This window comes from Phoca vitulina, unplaced genomic scaffold, assembly GCF_004348235.1.
Source record: "Phoca vitulina isolate PV1807 unplaced genomic scaffold, GSC_HSeal_1.0 scaffold20, whole genome shotgun sequence".
Taxonomy (NCBI): domain Eukaryota; kingdom Metazoa; phylum Chordata; class Mammalia; order Carnivora; family Phocidae; genus Phoca; species Phoca vitulina.
In genome coordinates this window covers 14,262,248-14,288,639 of record NW_022589723.1, presented here as the reverse complement: position 1 = coordinate 14,288,639, position 26,392 = coordinate 14,262,248, and the positions used below count along the sequence as shown (strand labels likewise).

At 34.4% G+C, this 26,392-nt stretch overlaps 1 long non-coding RNA gene and 1 other non-coding gene across 2 annotated transcripts in view; both read left to right on the top strand.

Annotated features, from left to right (window-relative positions):
* Positions 1-330: 330 nt before the first annotated feature.
* LOC116640704 overlaps positions 331-26,392 on the top strand; it is a 127,118-nt gene continuing 101,056 nt past the window's right edge. The window contains exons 1-2 of the long non-coding RNA XR_004301045.1: positions 331-1,657; positions 4,538-4,647. This is a non-coding gene — a long non-coding RNA (uncharacterized LOC116640704). The remainder of the gene's footprint in view (positions 1,658-4,537; positions 4,648-26,392) is intronic.
* On the top strand, positions 10,154-10,251 carry LOC116640901. Its single transcript, XR_004301114.1, has one exon. It is a non-coding gene; the product is annotated as a U6 spliceosomal RNA (small nuclear RNA).

Genomic DNA, 26,392 nt, shown 5'->3' with positions numbered 1-26,392 from the left:
CTAAAGAAATCAGAATGATAGTAAAGAATACTTTGTTCCTCATTCCACTTTTAGATGTCTGTGCTAAACTTTTTGGGTATGTGATATAAAGAGAAATGTATACCATTCCAATAGGGAAACATTTTTTGCTTTCTAATATGACATTAAATTGGTAGCCTGGAAGATATGTGATATTCCTCATGAGTAAATTTTTACTTTTCAAGGTAAAAATAAAATTTATCCATTTGAACAAAACCTTTTGTTTTGTTTTGTTTTGTTTTTGCCTTTGTTTTTGCCTTCTAGGGGTGCTGCATGGTATTGTAGCAAACTGAGGCTTTCAAAACTAAATAGTTTTTGGGTTGAATGCCACCTCTACTGCCTTTTAACTTTCTGATTTGAGCAAGGTATTTAATCTTTCAGAGCCTTAGTTTTTGCATCAATAAAATAGGGATTATATTCACTTCATTACATTTTAAATGGAATTTCTCACCCTTTTGTACTATAAATAGAGACTAGACAGTATACTAATATAGCCTGACAAGGAAAAAGTATTTAACTTTTTGAAAAAATACTTGTAATCTTCAAGGCTTATTATGATGTATGTGACTTGGTGAATAGTTTTTCCTTCTGAATTTGACATGGAGACTGAATTTGAACTTCAAATTTAAATGGCTTTCCATTAGGTCCTCTCTGCTGAGCTCTGCTCCAGGGACCACTAGAGGGTCATTGGTTTTCCTCAGAACTCTGAGCTGCTTGGCTGCAACTAGTGACCCTTTGGTTCTAATGCCAGGCACTTTGATTACTCTTCTGCTTTAGGTCATAATTCAAAAGATAGAATTGGTTTTAAAAATCTCTAAGCAATTTAGTTCCTGGAATAGAAATCTCAAAAGTCAGCTGGTTTGAATTCCCAAGCTCTGGAGACACAACAATTTGAGAGCTATGTTTAAACCTAGATTGTAGCTTGCTGTGAAATTTTGAGAAAAACTAAAGATCCTTTAGAAAAGGCCTATGAAACAAATGAGTGCTGAAGACTCTGATGTTCTTGTCAGAACTCAGTGGGAAAGAGGTAGTGAATGAATGAAACTCCAGAACATGGGGGATATTCCTGGGTCTCCATGACCCCACCTTGGGAACAAGAACCAAGAACTAGCTCTGATGTTGTCAGAAAAGAATTCCAAGCATGAATCTGGAGACAGTCCAGTAAAAGGCGATAATGAGGTCTGAAGATCAGCTGATCAGTTGGTAAAGGACAAAAGAACCCTTGGTGCAGTGCAAGGTAAACCATTTTGACACACTGTCTGAGGACTCAAAATTCAACAATACAACCAACTTTGTACAAACCTAAGAAGAAAAATCAGATCTTCCCAGTGTGCATCTGAACACTTTGGTCAAGACACCAGGCAAATGGGCTACATTCACAATTATATAGTATTTAGTAGAACCAATAGTAAGTCTAGAATTCTATATAGGAATGAATCCAGTAGTTCAGCATCGTCCACCTGAGGATAAACTAAAGCATTTCACCATCAGCTCTGGACCCCACTGGATGAAATGTCTGCTTGGTGAATGGGTCCCACAAGGACTACAGCAGAGGGAGAGAAGTTTACTCCTGTAAAATGAAAGACCCCTGGAGGCAAGAAGTTTATCATCATTGTGAGATGAGTGGCTGAAATCAGAGGTGAGGCTGTGAAGATATTATTTTGGGAATAGGAGGGATACAGTATAGCCACAGCTAAAGGCATAATGGGATAGTAGACATCAGATGAGCATAAATTTTTTTTTAACGAATGGTAATAAAGATTAGAATGGAAAATAAACAGGTTTCATAAGTAAAAAATTAGTGCGAGGAAGATCTAATTTTGATAAAGAGAGTCAAGAAAGGACCTTTTGAGAAACTGACCTATACTCTGAGATCAAATTACAATCACGGTAGAGGACCTCTAAGGGCTCTTCCAGTTTATAATCCATAAGCTATGAAAGAGAACAGGATGAGTAGGGGTAAATACCATTTCCAGCTACTGGGATGAATACAGAATGCATTAAGTAGTATTTGGGAATTTTGAATGAGGCTCCTGAAAAAATTAGCCCCTTCAGTGCCTGTTATGGTGTCTAGAATTCTAGTATTATTGTATTCCCTCCAGTCTTGCATTACATTCCAGGAAATTTATTTTTAAAAACAAATTGCACTGCAGTTAATTAGGACAATTCTTCTATACGTAGGATGTTAGTTACCATAATCTTCTCTGTCACTATTCCTGGAGATAAGAAAGATATGAACAGGTTATACTACTTCTTGACAAGAGATAATTCAATGTCTTCTTCCCAGAAAACTGGATTTCTTCCATTTCTTCCCAACAGACTCATACATGTTTATTTTTGCCAAGCACCAAAACAAATTTTAAGTTGTTTTGCTGTTGGAAAGACCCAATATGTGGTTTTCCAAAGACATTTTTCCTCTATTATTTGATATATGTTTTCAATTCTTTTGTACTCAACTCAAACTGTTGCTTAATAAAAGCCATTTGATGTCCAAGCCAACTTTTGAAGATTATTGCATCTTTCCCCAAAAACCTTTTAAGAGGAAATTATGATCTGCCAGCAAGAAATAGAACTAGACTAATGGTAAATTTTGTTCTGTCATAAACCAGGAGCTGAAGTTTGAAGGGGTTAATAAAAAAAAAAAAAAAAAAAAGAACTAACTACCCTTGATTAGTGGGCACAGAAAACTGGCAAACTTTTAAACTCAAAACAAGTGTGAAAGATTCTTAACTAGTTAAAGAAGATGTGATTCCAGGGAAGCCAAAACCTTGGTTTTAGATAAACATATTAGAGACTGAATTCAGTTTATAAGTTTAGTTTTTTAAAAAACAGGTGAAAGACTTTAGTTCCAGCCAACTGACTTGCTTCTTGTGCCCTGAGGAAGAACAGATGGATGAACGGTCTGAAGGTGCTTCTCTAGCTAAGGAGAAAATAGACCTTGAAATAGATCACTTAGTCAGACCTCTCATTATTTTAACTACTACTCAGCATAGAATGGCACAACACGGATAATAAAGTATTATGTTCCCAAAGGCAGCTTCTTGAAAGGCTAGCTTGGCAGCTGTTCATTTCACCTGGAAACTTCAATTCAACATTACGACAAATGGAGTCTGGCAAGGAACTGTGAGAGGTCCCTAATTTATTAACATCAAGAGGCAAGTTTTAAAGGGACAGTTTTCCTTTCTGTGCATAATAGTTTAGCAAAGGTCAGAATCATTTACAATCCCCAAAATGTGCAAGTAAATAACTTTGATTACACAGTAATGTAAGGTGAGAATGTTCTTCCTCACATTGATTTGGTTAGCCTAAGAAAATCTGAAGAGTAGAACATCACAAAACTGCACATTTTTCCTTTCAGTGCCATTCTACTGAGGGTCTCAGTTTATCTCTTTCCCCACCTGTCCCCAAACATTTTTCTAGATATCTCAGTAATGATGGGCCACTGATGCTGAAAGTATAGAGGTGTCCTCTGAGATTATGTTGCCCAGGGCTGTTTGTTAATAGTTATTATTAATATTGAAGCTATTTCAGTAATAATTTTTGCCAATATATAAGCCTAAGGAAAGGTTTGTTATTTAAGGTTTAGATTTATAGCTTCAACTTCCACATTTTCTAAAAATACACACAGAGAAGTAAACCTTTAATTAAAGTGAAAGTCTAATGAATATGAAAAAGTATCTTAATTGTGAATAGATTTATTGGATTTAGCTTTATGGGGCTTACAAAGCACAGACCTCCGGGGATCGGATATCCCTGAGATTATCCTTGGCGCCTTAAGAGAAACAGCTTTGTTGTGATTTAGTGACCGAGAACAAGCACAATTTTCTGGAGTTCAAGCATATTGATAGTATTTTTATGAGGTTAAGCCAAGGCACATCATAAGCTTGCATTGTATAAAGAATCATATTCCTGGATTTTCAAGGATTCTGTGGGGGCTCCAGATCAGCTAAAAGGGAATCCACTGACTCCTTAATTTATGCTAATCTCCAATCTACTCTTTTTTTCCAATTCCTTATCATGAATTATTTCAGTAATATTCTTGGCCATACCATAAACTCCTTTGCTCTTCTATCTTTTCACACCTCCTAAGCAAAACCTCATCCATCATGCAGCCCACTTTCTGCTTTCTCTCTGTCATCACCCAAGTGGCCAAGTATCCCACAGTACTCCTATTGGTATTATTATAAATTTGAGTTCACTAGCCTCAAAGGAGCCATCAAAACTGTTTACCAGTCCTACTCAATTCTCTGATCCTCTGGTCTCTCAATTCCCCAGTCTTGCTGCTGAGCTCCATATAAACACACACACACACACACACACACACACACACATTTTTATGCCTCATCTGTAAAAAGAAACTAATAATAAACTTTCTAGGTTTGTTGGAATAATTAAGTGAATTGTTATATGAAGCTCTTAAAATAATGCCCGGTATACAATAAGGGCTACATAACACTATTATTATTACTATTATTATGATTATTATATACAGTTGCCTAATCTATATTTCTGTTTGAAGGCAGCTTAAATTCAACATATCAGGGCTGAATTTATGACCTCAAGCAAACATTTTAGGAGCACCTATTCCAAGGAATTGTACCACCATTCATCCAATTTTACAAGCCAAAGGTAAGGAGACCTTCTTGACACTTTTTTCTCTCTCTCATGAATCCTCACCCTGATATCCAGGCTATTAAACAGCCAACAGTGTGGTAGACACAGTATGTTGTGGGAAGCACTAGATTGTTTCTTTCCCTCTCTTTCCTATATCCTAGCCACATTTTCCTCCTTCCAGTGTTGTACATATGCAAAGCTTTTGCAGACACTGCATCTTTTGTCCATAATGCTCTTATGTCACCTGCTCAGGTCTAATCTTGATTAACTTCTTCCTCTCTATACTTCCACCAGGATATAATCTTTGTTCTCTCTCTAAGTCAGGTAGTTTTTTTTATATCTTCTCTTAGAATTAGGTTTCTTTTTTAAATGAGACTATTATCAGTTTTAACTAAGCATCTTTTGGTCTGATAATGTGACTAATTATCCTCTCTCTAGAATACAAGATCCATAGATTGGGAACCGCATCTAGTTTTGCTTACCATTATATCCACATAGCCTAGCATAGATCCTAGGGTCCGGATGAAGATAAAAATAAATATTTTCCAGAAAATGGGAGAAGCACTATTTGCAATAAGAAAACAGAAAGCCTTTTAGACATCAAAGGAACCAGTAAATAAATGAAATATAGGAAAAAAGGTAGAGAAAATCAGTGAATCCAAAAGTGAGTTCTTTAAAAAGATCAACAAAATTGGAACATCTTTAGCTAGACTGACCAGGAAAAAGAAGACACAGATTACTAACATGAGAAATGAAAGAGAGGACATTATTCCCAACCTTACAGAAATAAAAAGTATTATAAGAAAATATTTATATTATATGACAACAAATTAGATTATTTAGGTGAATTTTTTTTAAATTCTAGAAAGACACAAACTACTGAAATAGACTTAGGAGGAAAAGAAAATCAGAATACATATAGTAAGTAAAAATTTGAATTAGTAATTTAGAAAATGTCTCACAAAAGTGCCCAAGCCCAGAAGCCCTTCATGAATGAATTCTAGCAAACACTTAAAGGAAAATTAATACAAATCCTTCAAAAACTCTTGCAAAATATAAAAAAGAAGGGATTACTTCCAAACTCATTATATGAGACCATAATTATCATGATATCAACCAAATAAAGGCAATTAAAAAGGGGGAAAAAACTACAAAACAATATCCTTAGATTCAAAAATCTTCAATAAAATATTAGCACTGATTACAGAAACATATATAAAGAATTACTCTGAGTCAATTGTATATCATGATGTGAAAGAATGAATTTGAACCCCCCACCTCACCCCACATAAAATATGTGTATATATGTGAATGTGTGTGTATTTCAAGCCACATATGTAATTTCAAATGTTTTAGTAGTCACTTTTTAGTTTTTACTTTAAAAAGAACTTAGTGGTAAAAATTTCAATGCTTCTCTTCTAAAATAAGGAACCTAGCAAGAATTTCTGCTATTACTATTTCCATTCAAGATAGTGAAGGTTCTAGCCAGCACAACAAGACAAGAAATAGGAATTAAATCACCCAGATAGGAAAACAAACAAAACTTTCTCTGTTCACATCTGGCGTAATTGTCTATGATCAAATTCTCATGGAATCTACAAGAAAGCTGCCAGAACCAATGAGTTTGGGAAAATTTTAGGATACAACATAAATATAAAAAAAAATCAACTGTATTTCTAAACACGAGTATAAAATTGCATATTGAAATAAAAACAAGCACTTAAAGTAATAACAAAAATACGAAAAATTAGGAATAAATCTGATAGAATATATGCAAGACCTGTTCACTGTAAACTACAAAACATTTATGAGAGGAATTAAAGATCTAAACAAATTGGGAAACATACCATATTAATTGTTGGAAGTCTTAATATTGGTAATGTGTCACTTCTTCCACATTGATACATAGAGTTGATGCAATGAAATCAAAATCCTACCAGGTACTTTATAGAAACTGACAACTTTAAAAATAAAGAATAAATTTGGAGTACTTCCACTACTATTACTATTACTTGATACATTACAGTGTCAAGACAATATGATACTGCATAAAGATAGACAAACAGAGCAATGTAATAGAATAGAAAATTCGGAAATCGTATGTATATATTGAAGTAAATTTCCACGAAGACTCAAAGTCAATTCAATGGAGAAAGAATAGTCATTTCAATAAATTACCATGGAAGAATTAAATGTCCAAATACAGGATATTTAACTTGAATCCGTATTTTGCACCATATACAAAAATTAGCTAAACATGGATCGTATACCTAAATATAAAAGCAAAACTATAAAACATGTAGAAGTAAAACATAGGAGAAGATCTTTGTGACCTTGTATTAGGCAAAGATTTCTTACATACAATACCAAAAGCAGCCTATAACAAATTCATTTTTTTTAAGATTTTATTTATTTATTTGTCAGAGAGAGAGGGAGAGAGAGAGCACAGGCAGGGGGAGCAGCAGGCAGAGGGAGAAGCAGGCTCCCCGCTGAGAAAGAAGCCTGATGTGGGACTTGATCCCAGGACCCTGGAATCATGACCTGAGCCGAAGGCAAATGCTTCACTGACTGAGCCACCTTGGTGTCCCAGCCTATAACAAATTTAATAAATTGGACTTCATCAAAATTAAGAACTTACAGTCTTTGAAAGGAAGAGAATGAAAACACAAATCACAGACTAGGAGAAAATATTTTCCTATCACTCATCTGATGAAGGACATATATAAAATATATATCCACAAGTTAAATAACTCTCAAAACTCAATAATAAGATTACACAAAAATATATTGCAATAGTACAATAAACTGGACAAAAATTTAAAAGATGCTTTGGGAAAGGAGATATATAGATTGCAAATAAGTACATGAAAGGATGGTCACCATAATTAGTCCTGAGGGGAATACAAATTAAGACCACAATTTGATACCAACACATATTATTAGACTGTCTAAAATTAAAAAGACCCATCATATTAAGTACTGGAGAAGATGTCTCATACAACTGTATCTCTTATACACTGATGGGAATACATAATGGTACAGTCACTTTAAAAACAGTTCAGCAGCCTTTAAAAAGCTAAATATACATCTACTATATGACCTAGTCATTCCACTCCTAGGTATTTATCCAAGAGAAAGGAAAGCCTATGTCTACAAATGACTGGAACTCAAATTTTCATAGCAGCTTTATTTGTAATATCCAAAAATTAAAAGAACCCAGATGGCCATCATCATGTGAATGGATAAGCAGATTGTGGTGTATTCCTAAAATGGAATAATATCTTTCAATATAAAGGAATAAGCTAATGCTACATGCAAACACATGGATATATTTCTAAATATTCTGAATGAAGAAGCCAGAGGAAAAAAGTGCTTACTGTATGGTCCCATTTGTATGAATTCTAGGAAATTCAAGCTCTCTGTAGTGAAAGAAAGCAAATTAGTATTTGCCTCAGGATGAGTGTGGGCATGAAGCCAGGGGAGGGAGGCACCACAGGGGGCATTAGGAAGTGATTGGAGATATGTTTGTTATCTTGACTATGGTGATGGTTTCACAGGTGTAGGCATATGTAAAAAGTTATCAAATTATACACTTTAAACATGTTCGGTTGTTTGAATATCAATACCTCCCCAAAGATATTTAAAAACTATCATGGAGGCTCTACTAGAAGTTTGTACTGACTATAGTTGTGTCAGGCAGAATTGTCATTTCTACTCACATATCTGTAGATTTCAAGGAGGACCAAATACTTGCCTTGATTAAGATCACTTATTTCCTGCCTGAATTTCACGGTTTATCAGTTCTGCTAGCTGTTGTTATTGACATTATTTTAATTATATAATTGGTCAAATCATTTTTATTGCCAGTAAAATTGTCCTTTCCAAGTGTGATCTGCGTTCCCTTTTAGGTTTCATTTGAAAGAAATCAATAGGTGTGGCATTGAGAACACAAATCACAATATTTGGTGGATAATTAAACATAGCACCTGTATTAAGCCTGGCCTTGAGAGTATGACACCAGATATCAGGAGTTAGTTCAATAATATCTCAGATGTAAAGTTGAGAAATCTTCCCTTCCTTTCCAAGGACAGGAAATTCCTCTGACCAAGCCTTCTGCAAGTTTTACTTGAAATGTTAATACAATTGCTTTTGTAGGCTTTGGCTGTCTCCAATGACCTGCATATTTATTTTTGCCTTCTTATGTAGATCTTGTGCCTATTAACAAAGAACACTGTTTAGAACATATTTCAATAGAAATCTTACCAGGAAATGCTTTAAACCATGTTACAACCCAGAGGAATATACCACATTCCCTAAAGTAACAGAGACTCTCTAGTTCTCGGTGTAGAGGATGGGGAAGGAGCAGATTTTACTCTAGATATGATCAATGAAAAAATATATATACTGAAGTATTAAGAGTTATTATAACCAAGAAGTAGAATGATTGGTGAGTTTCATTTTATTCATGTTTGTTTATCTTCTAATTTTCTTACAATAAACATAGTATTCTGTTTTAATAAGAAGAAAATTTAAAGAAACAAGTTGGAAAAAGCAGAATCAACTTTCTAGCCTTTCAAATTGGTGAAGCTAAAATTATCCAAAGAAGGTAGAAAATTTTCTCAATTGAAAAACAAAATAAAAATTAGTGAAATGCAAGATTCTTGAAATCAATGATGATTCCTTATTTCCGTACAAATTATATTTTGTTGAGATCCATCTACTCAGTATCAGACGCTGTGATATACATGAAGTCTACAAAAATTAGTAAAACACCACTGCTGCTCTTAAAATAACAGCCAAATGGAGGAGATGGGCACATGTACAACTATAGAAGCTATTCTATTGATATACATATTAAGTTCTGAAAATTTCTCCTCAAATTCAATTTCTTGGTTAGACGTAACTGCTATATAAGTTAACACTGACACCATCTATTGGTGACAGTGACACTTGACTGACTTTTAACTTGGATGTTGTTTCCCCTTTTTAAATGAAAGTTTGTAAGTATAAGCAATTTGTACATGTAACAGTGGTGCTTCTCCAACACGTAATATGGTAGACAGTGTACTAAATGTCAAGAAGACACAGAAGCAAGAAAGGTGGGGTATGTGGAGACCATCAAATCTCTCTCTTTTTGGGACTCACAAGGCTAGAACGTAACATTAATGAGTAAACAACAAAATCTCATGGGAAGATTATAAATTAATTTTTTGCGAACTGAAAGTCTCAGTTTTGTGCTCTAAGGATCAGTGCCTTTATTCAGCAATGGTAAATAGAGACATAGAAGGTAAACGGTCAGGCTGAGTCTCCACTCATTTTAGGATTTCCCAAGAAATTGCTAATATTGCCAACTTAGTTTTTTTAGATGTTAAGTTTTTGCAAATTTCTCCTCTGCAATTAGATAAGACAAGTATACACACACACAATCGATTCTCATTATGTGTGGATTCTGTATTGTAAATTTGCCCACTTGCTAGAATGTATTTGTAACCATAAAGCCAGTACTTGTGGGGTTTCATCCTTGCTTCGGCAGCACATATACTAATTTTGGAATGATACGGAGATTAGGATGCCCCCGCACAGGATGACACACAAATTCATGAAGTGTTCCATAAAAAGAAAATATTTGCAGGGTTTTCATGATCATTTGCAGACAACACACAGAAGGAAGAAAAATTTGAATCACCTAATGCACATTTCCAGCTGAAGTCAAACAAGACCACACTCTGTCTTTTTGTTTCACTTCTCATATTGTAAACAAGTGTGTTTTTCATGGTCCATTAAGTGTCACATTTTTTTGAATTTTTTGCTTTTTGTTGATTTTGCTGCTTAAGATGACCCTCGAGTGTATTGCTGAAGTGCTGTCTAGTGTTACTAAGTGCAAGAAGGCTGTGATGTGCCTTACAGAGAAATACGTGTTAGATAAGATTCATTCAAACATGAGTTACAGTGTTGTTGGTCTTGAGTAATGTTAATGATTTGGCAACGTATATTAAATAAGGTATCTTTAAACAGAAATATACATAAAACAGGGCTTTGTATTGATCAGTTGACAAGACTGTTGTGACAGGAGGCTTGCAGGAACCTAACTCTGTATTTCCCCCGGGAGCAATGATTCAGCATTTGCTAATTCAGTGTCTGCAACAACTCAATAGAATGGAACTAATGAGAATGAGAATCATCTGTATGTTTGTATATTTGCACACAGTTTATTTTAGACATACATATATACATATTGTGTATATATATATGTATTTTAAATATATATAAATATATTTTTAAATATGTATAATATTTTAAATATGTATAAAATATATATATTTTTTAAACATACATATGTACATAGTGTGTGTATATATACATACATATACACACACAAATATACATATTGACTAATCAATTGACTAATATTCACCATGAAGAGTAACCTTAGTCTTCCAATCCCTGAATCAGGTAGCATGCTATATGCTATAAATTGCATTTATATGTTTATGAGAGACAGTAGAACCTCTCTCAAATTAGAATTTTCCCAGAAAACCTGGCCCTCACAACCACTGTTTAGTGACACCAATTCTGACTATAGGAGTGGTGAGCAGTTACTAGAGGAAGGCTATTTGCTTTAGCTTCAGCATTCTGGCCAAAGAATATTTTTCAATGCCTGAGCAAAGAGAATTAGAAAAAGAAGAGGAATGACAACTAAGAAAATAATTAATTAATTAATTAAAACCTCTGAGTACTATTAAATCCCCCTGACCCAAAACCAGGATATTTTTACATCCTTCTCATTATTTTTAGTATTTGTTACTACCCTTATGGGCCTCAGCTTTCCATCTGCCAGATGAATTATAATTGAATTCCTCGGGCTAAAAAGTGAAAATCAAGAAAGATTGCAAAGATAGATCTATATATATGCTCTTGAATCAAATGAAAAGGAGACCTAGAAAGAACAAAAAATAAAATCCAGTCAAGAAATATGTAACTCAGACTTTGGCCCAAAACACTAGAATAAAGTCAGGCAATTTTGAAAGCTCAGATATGTTGTTTCACTTCTATTCAAAGGAGGATGGTAACCAAATTTGGATTTTCATTCAAACCGACCTTCACTTTTCCAGTGCCATTTTCCAGAAACAACTACCTCTTTATGAATAGATGTGTGAGTAATGACACAAAATGATGAATCCTAAAACCATGGAGTTCAAAATGGAAATCACATGCGTATTTTTTAGGGTGGTCTCTAATTCTTTATCTAATTAATCAAAACTTAGTCCTGTTCTAGGGCTATACTAAGGATATTAGATGGGTTTTTAATTGTAAACAATGACTTACCAAAAGAATGTTTTAAATTTATCCCCTACATCTTTAGAGAATGAGAAAAACCACCCATCTTCTTTAAATCTATATTTGGGGATTTGATTTTAATTTCAACTGCCAAGAGCATTGGCGAAATTGCAACATGACCATTCTCAACTACATTAAGTGACAAGAACAAAAGTGCACTCAGTGTGCATACATAATACTGGTCCCATGACAAGCTCTTCATGATAACAGCGGTGTCCCTGCCTTTGCAGACATAAGAGGACCCATGACAAATGATGTACACCAAGAGACTGACAGCTCATCTTCTCCTGCACTTGTCTGCTGCATTATACTGAGTGAGGAGATGTGTAGCAAGCTGATAATACACACAGTCCCTCCCCTTCCATAATATGTTCTCTGCCATTCCTCTTACTCCTTTTTTTGTAGCAACAAACTTTATCCAGTATTTGAGGCTCTTTTGAAGCTAATGATCATAGGCTCTGGAAATATGAAAGGTTACTATATAGGGAATGATAACCAGCTGTTTCTCCTCTTACCTGAAGATAGATCTTGAGCAGCTGCCATTCATTCCAGAAGGATTGAATAAATGCTTCTTGATCATAAAGATGATGATGATAGTTGTGATGATGATGATGATGATCAAACAGCATCAGGCCTAGAGAAGACCTGGACTGCAGTCTGCAGAACCTCACTCTGATAAAAGAAATGTCCTGACATTGAAAATTAGGAATTTAGTTGCTGATTCAAACTTACTCTGCATTTAACAGGAATTTGCTAAGTATCCATTGTGAGGCCAGTGCTGTGATTGAACCCCAGGAATGTACAAAATTATAGGTCAAAAACCTGTATCTGTCAAGTTGATTTACAACTTATTCTAAAACAAGGACTTTCTTATATGAAATTATTAAGCAGTGTTTAAAGATGACATGTAATTACTGTACTATTTTTGAGTTCAGGAAGTTTGAGTACTAAGGGAGTCTTCATGAAGGAAGTGAGGTTTCAGCTAGGCTTGAAGAATAGATAGGATTGGGAAGTAACTGGAAGAGATGTACTCATTCTATAAATACTTATACTGTATACCTAACAATGTTCTAGGCCTGCTGGAATCATAGAATGAGATAGTTAAAAGGCATGTTTGAGATTATAAAGTACCCTTTTATTACACAAATGAGGAAGTGGTATCTAATCTTTATGCTCTCTGGGTGGGCAATTATAGCAAATTAGTGGTAGAGCCAAGAACAGAAAATTTCTACTTTAGTTCAGTATTTATATATGAAAAATATATCATTTCTCCTGCCTTAATTGTCTAGTTAGGTAACCAGGACCCACATTAGAAATGGCCTGAAAATAACTAGAAAGTATCACAGAGAATCATTATCATAAAATAAGGAGAAAAAATCCCTCCATCCACCAAAATCATCACCTTGAAGACAAAACAAAACAAGAAACATTTCCATTGTTAAGAAATTACTCTCTCCATATGAAACAGATTCTTTTTAAAGATTTTTTCTTGTAAAAAATAATACTGTGATTTGTCAAACATTTCCTATATTTGATTAATCTTCTTAAATTTTTTTTGTAAATTTATTGTCTTAAGTAAAATGTCTACAACTAATCTTCATTTTAGTGGTGTCCACTTTATATATTAGCCAGAGTTGTTAAATTCCAAGTTATTTTATTCTAATTTTCCAGACATCAATAAATCTTAGATTATACTTTAAAATAGATTTTGTTTTTCTTCCCAATAATGACAGCAAAGAAACCAGATAAACATAAGGCACTTATTGAGAGGCAGCATATATAGGAGCTAAAGTGTAGTCACTGAGTCAGACAGATTTGGCATCAAATTCTATTCTTCAAACTTGAATCCCTCTTTTTCCATATGAGAAGAATATGGTTCTTAACTCCCAAGATAATTGTAAAGATTAAAGTAAATAATGCATGCAAAATAATTAACAATTTCTGGCATATAGTATATCCTCAACAAATTATAGGTAAATGTTAGTTATTAAGTAGCTTAAACTTAATAGGAGATGAGTTATGTTTATGTTTGGCTACTATATTGGTGTCAAGGTTGCTGACCAGATAATTTAAGTCACACTTATGACAAAAGGTTATCAATTGTGCATGAAGTTGTAAATGTATCTAATTGAGCATGCAACTGTCAGGAAAAGAAAGATGAGTAGGAGACTACCAAAGACTGTTCTAGCTTGAACATCTGTTAATCACATATAAAGCACTTAAGGAGACTTTAGCAGCTTTTTTTTTTTTTCTTGAAACTAATTCTCACCAATAAAAACCTTAGAAAACAGAAATATATAGTCAACAAAATCACCTGTAATAATACCATTTGAAGTCAATAAGTTTGATGAATTTTTAAATTTTCATATAGAAATGAAATTTTTATTATCTATATAATTTTGTGCATGTATAATTTTAAAAAGTTACAGTGTAAAGTAAACAGAGTCCAACCACCTGAGCTTCTTACATTCTGCTTTTACACATATTATGTAACATTCAAAAGTATTATTTATTATTTATTACATAATATTCCACTGAATGATTATTATATTGCCATTTTCAGACATCATTTCTAATGATTATCTATAAATAGTGCTAAAATGAACATCCTTGGAAAGAAATCTTTGCCTCTGTGACAATTTCTTTAGGATTAAATGCTTAGAAGTTATTTTACTGTATTAAAGAAAATTAACTTTTTATAGCTCTTTATGCTATACAGGTAAACTACCCTCTAGAAAGTTTATGCCAATTTATACTCTCATTACTGTGTAGGGAAGTGTTCAACACCCAATTCACTGCCCTTACCAGGGGTCATCATCATTCATCATAGCTGTAATAATAATTGCTGATAATTACTAAGCCCCTTACCATGTGGCAGGTCCTGTTCTACTTTACAGATGCTATATTTTTGAATCTTCTCAATATCTCTATAAGGCATATTATAATTATCCCCATTTTGCAGATTAAAAAACTGAGGCACAAACGGATTAAGTTAAATGTCCGAAGATACTCAATTAAAACTGAAGTAGGGACTCAAATCCAGGCAATGTGATTTCAAGGATCATGCTTTTAACTGTAATACAGTATTATTTTCCCACAGCAGTCATAAGTATTATTTTTTAAAATATTTTTGCAATTTAAAGAAAAACACCCACTTTTATTTTCTATAGTTTTATTAGTAAAGTTAATATTCTCAATGTGTTTGTTTTTTACATTTTGGTTTTTTTTAGTGTGAATTTCCTATTCATGTTTATCACTTTATAGAATACTTTTTCCTGGAGGCAAGATTTTGAAATTAGATTCTAATTGACTATCTCTTTGGAGTAATAATAAGTATGGATTTTCAAGATGGTGACACGATTTATTCATTTTCATTAATTTGGAGGAATTTTGCTAATTGCATTCGCTAGTGAGCTTTGAACTCCCTGCCTGCCAATATATATTGCATTTTACAGGTCCTTTTAGATGTTCGCTTTGGTTTGTAATTGATGGATTTCCTGAAAGCAAAAAGTCACAGGAGATTTAGTGAGTGTGAAATGGTAAATATTGAAAGCATTTTAAATATTGATATGAAAATAGATCTCCTAGCTGGATATCTTTTTGTTCTGCTGTTTCTGGAATGAATACATTAGTTTAAAAATTTTAAGCATAACAGATGTGAAAGTGCTAGTGTTTGGATTGGTAATAGACTGTTCCCTGCCAGATTTGCTGGTAGCATTTCTATATTCTGGAAATACGAGAGACATTTACAGCCATAGTGATATTTCCAAACACTTTAATAAATCTAGTACACTCAGATGATTATTTGCAATTGCAGAAATACTCCCGGCCTAGAAGAAACTGCTGTACTTAATGGGGTCTGAGGATTAATTGTATTTAAGGGCTACAGAAAAGAGAATGGGCACGAGGTGGGATGCAATAAAAAGGGAAAGGAAGTCATGAGCCAAGTGTCTTTTGCAATTAAAAAAAAATGGAAAATGAGAAATTAGAATAATTTGGTGAGGCCAAAGGGAATGATATTACTCCTTGGAAGATTGAGACAGCTCCCCCCAACCAGAAGTCTGGGAATCAACAAAGTGCTGAATTTTGGTTTGGGGCTGGGTATGCAAGAAAGTTCCACCAGCAATGAAAAGAAATATCTCCCCATTTTCTCTTCATTCAAAATCCATATTTAAAACATCATTATAGTAATGTATTTGTCAGGATCCTGACAAGAGATAGATGGTCTAATGAAATGAGGTCATTGAAGAGTGTTAAATAAGGATTATTTTTTTTTCCACAAGGGGATTTAATTAAGGGAATGAACAGGGGTTGGTGATGTACCCAGGGTCTGTTACACTTCTAACAGAATGGAGCTGTTACCACTTCTAACATGAAGAGACAGAGTGGTAGGGGAGGGAGGGTTTTATGGGAACTGGTGAAAGCCATAGCTATTGGCAGGGAAGCAGTTTTTGGTGAACTGATTTATCTCTTCTTCTTCCTCTGATCTCCTGTTGGTGGCCCCCATTGAGTAAACCCAGTCAGGGTTTAGGAGCCTTGGTATATAATCCACAAAGGTCTGCCTCCCAGGGCGCGTTGCAATATAGAAAAGAGAGGGGAAGGGATCTGGAAGGGCAAACAGAGCAAATAAAGTGTGCCTCTGATCAGTGTTAATATGCTCTCTGAGGCAAGTCTAAGTTCTAATGCCCTTCCATCCCTGATTTCACATCTGACAACAATATGCCCTGAACATTCGTGGCACTAGAGAGACACATCCCCTACCTAAAAGTAAAAATTATCCAAAAGAAGGAAGGTTATAAGTACAAATGTCTTCCTATACACCTCAGGTTGTCTGCCACACCCCAGTTCTCTCTCAGTGCCCTTCGGCACCCAGCACAGTGTCCTATACATCACAGTCCATCATTTTTCAGTCCAAAATACTGAAAGTTTGCAGGAAAATATAGTAATAGCAAACAAAAAACCCACCCTAACCCTCATGCACTGTTGGTGGGAATGCAAACTGGTGCAGCCACTGTGGAAAACAGTATGGAGGTTCCTCAAAAAATTAAAAATAGAGCTACCCTACGATCCAGTAATCACACAACTGGGTATTTACCTAAAGAATACAAAAGCAGTAATTTGAAAGGATATATGCATCCCTATGTTTATTGCAGCATTATTTACAGTAGCCAAATTAAGGAAGTAGCCCAAGTGTCCATCAATAGATGAATGCATAAAGAAGATGTGGTATATATATATATGGAATATATATGGAATGGAATATTATTCAGTCATAAAAAGGAATGAAATCTTGCCACTTGCAGCAACATGGATAGAGCTAGAGCATATAATGTTAAGTGAAATAAAACAGAGAAAGACAAATATATGATTTCACTCATATGATTTAAGAAACAAAACAAATGAACAAAGAAAAAAATGAGAGAGACAAACCAAGAAACAGACTTCTAAATAAAGAGAACAAGCCGGTGGTTGCCAGAGCAGAGGTGGATGGGGGATAGGTAAAATAGGTGAAGGAGATTAAGAGTACGCTTATGATGAGCACTGAGTAATGTATACAGTTGTTGAATCAGTATACTGTACACATGAAACTAATATAACACCAAATGTTAACGATACTGGAATTAAAATTAAAAACTTAATAAAATTGATAAAAATCCCCATCCTGTCTGACTTGGAGTAACTCAGCTGGGTTGCTATAGATGCAATAAAATAGGTAAACAGTTGTGAAGAGTAAGCCAAAATGAGACAAAAAAGAGCATATATAGACTCAGAAATTTTACACACTAATATGAAACCTATACGTTTCCTGATACCCTGGGGGACTAGTAATTCCATGGTTAGGGAGAGGAAAATTCAAAAATTGGTAAATTTTAAGGAAACTGGAAATTTGAAATTACCCAAGGAGGGTAAATCCTCACATTTGAGACCTAGGAGAGTCTGTCTCCTAGAACTCTGTTTGGTTAACTTACTTAGGGAATTTCTGTATGCAGAGGCAGTGGTGTGCTGTTCAATGTGTAAAAACAAACTCTCCGGGTGGAGCAAATGATTTATAGAGTTTGCTGATTTCTACCATATAAATTCTCATACATGGCCAATTTCAAGCTACCAACATGGTGTCACTGAACTGAAACTGGGAAGTGATGTCTGCAATTGGCTTTTGTCTATACAAGCTGGTTCCAGCAAATCACTGGGCAGAGGCCTCTGTGAAATAGACAAAAGACACAGAAGCGCCCACTTGGAAAGTACACCAGTTCTTCCCATCAGCTACTTATTATCGGTGTCTCCTTGAGAAGGAAACATTCATATCTAGTGTTGACCTCACCCAGTGATAGCCACTTCCCCTGCTGAATCACAAATCGCAAAATAGCAAAAATGATGACCTGAGATCTTGGATCCAGAACAGCCTAGTACCAGTTTTTGGTTAGGGCCTTGCTGGGGCAATCTACAGCTTATTGCTACATGACTCTTTGGACTGAATCGACAAGACAAAAGCAATTCTCCAAGGTCTGCCGTCTTGTATGTTGCATACACACACACACACACACACACACACACACAGAAAGAAACACATAAAACCAACATCCATGGGTTCTGTGCCAACCCACGGATGTTTGTTTGCTATCTTCCATTCCAAGTCGGTCCACCCTGCTTTACGCCCACAGAGTCGGACCTGTCAGAAGTATATCAACGGCTCCACTGCCCTCTGACTTACAATTAGGTTTAAACAGTGGAAAAATGAGTTTATCAAAGGAAAAATAGTGACATCACAGTAATCTCCTGACTCCCTCTCAGAGGCTCCCTTGGGCTGATTGCGTCCCTCCTCCAGAGGTCACAAGGTCTGTTAAGTGCCCCTCTTTATACAGCTGCTCTGCTTCAAGTTCTCTCTCTCTCTTTTTTTTAACTTAAACTAAACAAAAGCAGTTCACCCTTTTCTCCTACCCTCTGCCATCTGCCTCTGGCAACTGCCACTCTGGCAACCACAACTCTGTGTGTATACACACACACACACACACACACTCACAGACGGTGCATGTGGTGTTATATATATATATATATATAGTGTTTTTTATATATACTGTTTTATACATATAGTATTTTATATATGTATATATATATTTAGTTATAAATTATGTAATTCAGTTATAAATATTTATATGGTTATATATATAGAGAGAGAGAGAGATTCCATATATAAGAGCAATCACACAGTATTTGTCTATGTCTGTCTGTTGCCCTCAAAGGTCCATCCATGTTGTCACAAATGGCAAGATTTCATGCTTTTTATGGCTGAATAATATTCCATTGTGTATATATTCCACAATTTCTTTATTAATTTATCCACTTATGGATACTTAGGTTGTTTCCGTATCCTGGCTACTATATAAATACTGCCACAGTGAACATGGGGGTGCATATATCTTTTCAAGTTAGTGTATTTATTTTCCTGGATAAATACCGAGAAATGGAATTACTGAATCATATTGTAGTTGTATTTTTAATTTTTGAGGAACCTCCTTACTGTTTTCCATAGTGGCTGCACCAATTTACAATCCCGCCAGTAGTACACAAGGGTTCCCTTTCCTCCACATCCTTGCCAATACTTGTTATTTAGTCTTTTTTGATATAGCCATTCTAACAGGAATGAGATGATATATCATTGTGGTTTCAATTTGCATTTCCCTGATGATTGATGATGTAGAGCATATTTTCATGGACCTGTTGGCTGTCTGTATATCTTCCTTAGAAAGATGTCTACTCAGAACTTCTGCCAATTTTTAAATGAATTATTTGTTTTGTTTGTTTGCTATTGAGTTCGAAGAGTTCTTTATACATTTTGGTTATTAGCTCCTTACCGGATATATAATTTGCAAATATTTTTCCCATTCAACATGTTGCCTTTTATTTTGTTGAGTTTCCTTTGCTATACAAAAAGTTTGATTTGATTTAGTCCTACTTGTTTATTTTTGGTTTTGTTGCTTTTGCGTTTGGTGTTATATTAAAAAAATCATTGCCAAGACCTATGTAAAAGAACTTAGCACTTATGTCCTCTTCCAGGTGTTTTATGGTTTTAGGTTTTGTTCAAGTTTTTAATCCATTTGGAGTTAATTTTTGTGTATGATGTAAGATAGTGGTCCAGTTTCATTGTTTTGCATTTGGCTGTCCAGTTTTCCCAATACATTTGTTCAATAGACTGTCCTTTCCCCATTGTATATTCTTGGCTTCTTTGTCACAAATTAATTGACCATATATGCATGGGTTTATTTTTGGGTTCTCTATTTGGTTCCACTGATCTATGTATCACAATACACAATACTATTTTAATAACTATAGCTTTGTAGTATAGTTTGAAATTGGGGAGCATGATGCCTCTAGCTTTGTTCTTCTTTCTCAAGAATGCTTTGGCTATTTGGGGTCTTTTATGGTTCCATGCTAATATTAGTATTGTTTGTTCTATTTCTGTAAAAAATGCCACACGAGTTTTGATAGGGACTGCATTGAATCTGTAGATTGCTTTGGGTAGTATGGGCATTTTAATAATATTAATTCTTCCAATCCATTAGCAAGGATTATCTGTCCATTTATTTTTGTCTTCTTCAATTTCTTTCATTAATGTCTTACAGTTTTCAGTGCACAGGTCTTTCACTTCCTTGGTTAAATTTATTCCAAGGTATTTTATTCTTTTTGATGCATTTGTAAGTGTGATTGTTGTCTTAATTTCTCTTTGATATTAGTGTGTAGAAATGCAACTGATTTCTGTGTATTGATTTTATATGTTGCAACCTTACTGAATTCATTTATTAGTTCTGACAGTTTTTTGACGGAGTCTTTAGGGTTTTCTATATATAGTATCATGTCATCTACAAATAAGGACGGTTTTACTTTTTCCTTTTCAATTTGGATGCTTTTATTTCTTTTTCTTGTCTGGTTACTTCCAGTACTACAAGAGTGGGCATCCATGTCTTGTTCCTGATCTTACAGGAAAATTTTCAGCTTTTCACCATTGAGTATAGTGTTATCCATAGGCTTGACTTACATGGCCTTTATTTTGTGGATGTACATTCCATCTATACTTTATTGAGAGGTTTTTTTTTTTTTTATCAGAAACGGATATTACATTTTGCCAAATGCTTTTTCTATATGTATTGAGATGATCATATGATTCTTATCTTTCGTTTTGTTAATGTGGTTTATTATATTGACTGATTTGTAAATGTTGAGCTATACTTGCATCCCTGGAATAAATCCCATTTGATCATGGTGTATGATCCTTTTAATGTATTGTTGAATTCAGTTTGCTAACATTTTGTTGAGGATTTTTACAACTGTGTTCATCAGGGATAATAGCCTGTAATTTTCTTTCCTTGTGGTGTCCTTGTCTGATTTCGTTATCAGGGTAATGCTTCCTTCATAAAATGTGTTTGAAAGGGTTCCCTCTTCTATTTTTTTTTTTTTAACAGTTTGAGAAGGATTAGTATTAATCTTTTTTGAAAGCTTGGTAGAATTCACCAGTGAAGCTGTCTGGTCCTGAACTTGTGTTTGTTGGGAGGTTTTTGATTACTAATTAAATCTCCTCACTAGTAATAATTTTTTCAAATCTTCTGTTTCATCATGATACAGTCTTGGAGGGTTTTTTTATTTAAAAGGAATTTATCCATTTCTTCTGTGTTGTTCACTTTCTTAGCATATAATTATTCATAACAGTCTCTTATGATGCTTTGTATTTTGTGATGTCAGTTGTAACATCTCCTCTTTCATTTCTAACTTTGAGTCCTTTCTTTTTTTTTTTCTTAATGAGTCTAGCTAAAGGTTTGTCAATTTTGTTTACCTTTCAAAGAACCAGCTCTTGGTTTTGTTGATCCTTTTTACTAACTTTTTAACCTCAGTTTCATTTATTTCTGATCTGATCTTTGTTATTTCCTTTTTGCTACTAACTTTGGGCTTTCTGGTTTTTCTGGTTCCTTGAGGTATAAAGTTAGGTTGCTTATTTGAGACTTTTCTTGTTTGTTGAAGGTAGGTGTTTATCATTATGACATATATGCTTGACATGATTTCAGTCCTCTTAAATTTTTTAAGACTTGTTTTGTGGCCTAACATATAATCTATCTTGAACAATGTTCCATGTGCACTTGAGAAAAATGTATATTGTGCTGCTTCTGGACGGAATGTTTTATAAATATCTGTTAAGTCCATCTGGTTTAATGTGTTGTTTAAGGTCAGTGTTTCCTTATTGATATTCTGTCTGGATGATTTATCCATTAATATAGGTAGGGTATTAAAGTCCCTTACTATTATTGTATTACTATGTGTTTCTCCCTTTAGGTCTGTTAATATTTTCTTTATATATTTAGGTGCTCCTATGTTTGGTGCATAAATATTTACAGATGTTGTATCTTCAAATTGGATTGATTCCTTTATCATCATGTAACACCTTTCTTTGTCTCTCATTATAGTCTTTGTTTTAAAGTTTGTTTTGTCTGACATAATTATAGCTACTCCAGCTTTGTTTTGGTTTGCATTTGCATGAAATATCTTTTTTCATCTCTTTACTTTCAGTCTGTGTATGTCCTTACATCTAAAGTAAGTCTCTTATACACATCATATACATGGGTCTTGGGGGCTTTTTGTTTTTTGTTTGTTTGTTTTGTTTTAATCCATTCAGCCACTCTGTCTTTTGATTGGAGAATTTAGTCCATTTGCACTTAAAGTGATTATTGATAGGTATGTACTTATCGCTGTTTTGTTCCTTGTTTTCTGGTTTTTGTATAGTGCCTCTCTGTTCCTTTCTTCTTCTCTTGTGGTTTGATAACTTTCTTTAGTGGTATGCTTATATCCCTTTATCTTTTGTGTATTTACTACAGCTCTTTGCTTTGTGGTTAGTATGAGGCTTACATATATCTATAGCAGTCTGTTTTAACTCGACAACAACCTAAATTTGATACCATTGTAAAGCTCAATATTATTACTACTCCCCCACCATATTTTATGTTTTTGATGTCACATTTTATATCTTTTCATCTTGTGGATCCTTTAATTAATTGTTGTAACCAGTTATTTTTACTACTTTTGACTTTTAACCTTTACACTAGCTTTATAATCTACTACCTTTACTATGAATTTACCTTTCCAGTGAGATTTATTCTTTCATATGTGTTCTTGTCACTAATTAGCACCCTTTCTTTTCAGCATAAACATGTTCCTTTAACATTTCTTGTAAGACCAATTGAGTGGTGATGAACTTCTTCAGCTTTTGCTTGTGTAGAATGTTCTGATAATAAATCTCTTCACTATCAGGCTAAAATTAGTAAGGGCTCTCCACTATTATTTATTTGCACTTTTTTTTTTTTTTTTTTTTTTTAGTTTCTATTCACCATGTCCTAAATTCTGATAATAAATAGTAAGCTATTTTTCCCTTCCAGGATCCTGGCTGCTACTGGTACGAAGTGTGGTACAGACAGAACTTATTGTGTTTGTAGTAATAGTGTATATAGTAGGTAACTAGCATAAGAAAAGCAATCTTTCTTATAGACTCCTTGGTACTGGATACTTCTTTTGTCATCTTAATTCAGTTTATTCCCAATGATAACCTGGCAAATGTTCAACAACCAGCATTTAAGCAGGGGAAAAAACTGTCTTCCTTGTTTTACCTCCTTCTGTTTTTTCTTCAAGTCTGTGATGGATTATCTGAGGTTAAACAAATCAAAGCTTCATCTATCATAATTCCCCAAGTGTGTAGTGGGCTAAGTTATGACTTCCTCTCTTATATTAACTCTTTACTGCCTCTGACTATACTCTTTTGGCCACTGTCTTGTCTGAAATACTGTCTCTCCTTTGAGCACCAAAGACAAACACTTTATAAATTAAGAGCATGGAAATATAACAATTAACCATAAAACTTGGCAGGTAATTTGGCATTTGCAGAAGATTACAACAAAAAGGTCTTGCACACTCAGGCATATGCAGTGGGGAAATTTTAGCTGCAGCCAGTAATAGTTCCTTTATGAAACAAATCTCAGAGGAGAAGAGGAAAGCCCAAAGCAACTTCTCCCCTTTTCCTGAACAAGAGTTTGGCATCCTCCTGAGGGGAAAGAAATGAGAAATGTATACCCTGTGTTTCATTTCACAGAGGACATGGGAGCATAAAGCCTGGTTTTTAAAGTATAATTTGAGACACCTCCCTCCTCCTCCCCACACCATATAATGTGCTCTACAGTCCTGGAGCCTGCAATACAGCGTAGGATCTCTAGAGAATGAGTCAGGGTCACAAAATGCCTAGGAGATATTCATTATACCCTTATGAGTAAGAAAATAATAGGCCATTTAGTTCACAATGGAGACAATAAGGCTGAGTGTTATGAGGAAATGATGTTTATTGTTCTCACAATCCTCTCATAATAGTAATTTAACTGAGCTCATCCTAGAGAAATTTGTTATTTCTTTTACAGGTTAAAATTTCTCTAGTTGCATCAGTTTTGAAAATCCTCATGGTTAAAAACTGTAATGGCAAATACTCTGATCCACACCTTCATTTTACTTTTTCTAGTGGGTTCCATGTGGTTCAGGAGTCTATAATGACAAGTCATTGTTTTGGGGAAAATATCAAATCTATAATCAATTTGATCCAAAATATTAAACACTGAGGGAGAAAACTAAGACAGCTCCTACTATCTACTGAGTAGAAATGTAATGAAACAAACTGCAGCCTGGTGAGATCAGTACACCAGTGGGTTCACATGGAACAAACATGTAATACAGAGAAAGGAAAAGGAAAAGCTTTTTGGAAGAAGGGACATTTGAGCTGGGCTTTCCGAGAAAGAATAGGAATTCTTCAGGTCAGTAAAGGAAGGAAGAGAGCTCCAAATGGTTAGAAAAGTATTTACAAAGGAGAAGAGCTGTGAAACAACAAGATGTATGTGATGAGTTAATAGTGGTTTGGTATTGTGAGCCTGTAAATACAAGGTAATGAGGCTAGAGAGAAAGGAGTAAACAGATGACTTTGTGTCTTGTGTATCAGTGCTTAGAACTGTAATTCATAACCTCCAGGAGGGACACAGGATGACCCATTGAGTGTTTAACTTCAAGTCCAATTTTTTTTTTAAGTCTATTACAAGAAGGTCATAGGTTAGGTGTCACCTGAAATATATGAGGTGAAGATATATGGGGGAAGAAAAATAGGACTCTTAATCATTTTTTTATATTACGCAATTTATGTAACATATATTTGCCTGCTTAAGTAGATTTACCGCACAAATATCTAGTTTTAATTAAATACTCCAAACAAAAGTTTGAAGATAATACATTATTGCATGCACTAATTTAAAACAATAAAAGGAGGGACTGACACATTTTCTTTCTTTCTTTTTTTTTTTTTTTTAAAGATTTATTTATTTATTTTAGACAGAAAGAGAATGGAACCGGGGAAGGGACAGAGGGAGAGGGAGTGATTCTCAAGCAGACTCCCCACTGAGTGCAGAGACCTATGCAGGGCTGATCCCAGGACCCTGAGATCATGACCCCAGCTGAAATCAAGAGTTGGATGCTTAACCCTCTGAGTCACCCAGGCACCCCACACATTTTCTAATTCTAGGAAAACTGTCATCCACATATCAAACTTTTAAAAAATGATCTAATCAGATTACACAAAATGTCAGCCTAGAAACAAAAATTATCAATAAAACTATATTTGAAACATGATTTATATCTATTACAATAAATAAAGAACCTTGCGGCAAACACAGATTTTTCCCTCAGTTGATTAGGTATTGGATACTATGAAGGCATCATGATAGGCAGCAAAACATTCACAAACTAAGCAGCCAGATCATGACACACACCTTAATTATTTGTTCAGTAATACTTCAGGTCATTTTATGTGCTGGCTGGTATTTGCAAAATCTCACTTAACTTTCATAATGAGTAAGACCTACAGATTGTACCGATGCCAATGTCCCAGTTTTGATATTTGTTGTTATAGTAGAGTTATATAAGATGTTAACTTTGAGGGAAGCTGAGTGAAGGCTACATGGGACTTCTCTTGACTATTTTTGAAAATTTCTATAATTTAGGAGTCTATAATTTATATTATATTAATTATGGAGTCTGTAATTGTTTCAAAGTTAATTTTTTTTTAATTTCATGATAACTATTTGGAAGTTGATTTTAAGGTTTCCTACTTAACACAAAAAAAAGCAAAAACCAAAAAGCTGTGTACCACTGGGCAAACACATGTTCTTCCTGATATAGTAAAAATGGTTGAAATAATACTTTATGAAAAACAATATGGAAATAAACTAAAATGTGTTCTTCTATTAACAAAGATGTTCAGAAGACTCAGAAATATTGCTGAAAAGGGGCACCTGGGTGGCTCAGTCGTTAAGCGTCTGCCTTCTGCTCAGGTCATGATCCCGGGGTCCTGGGATGGAGC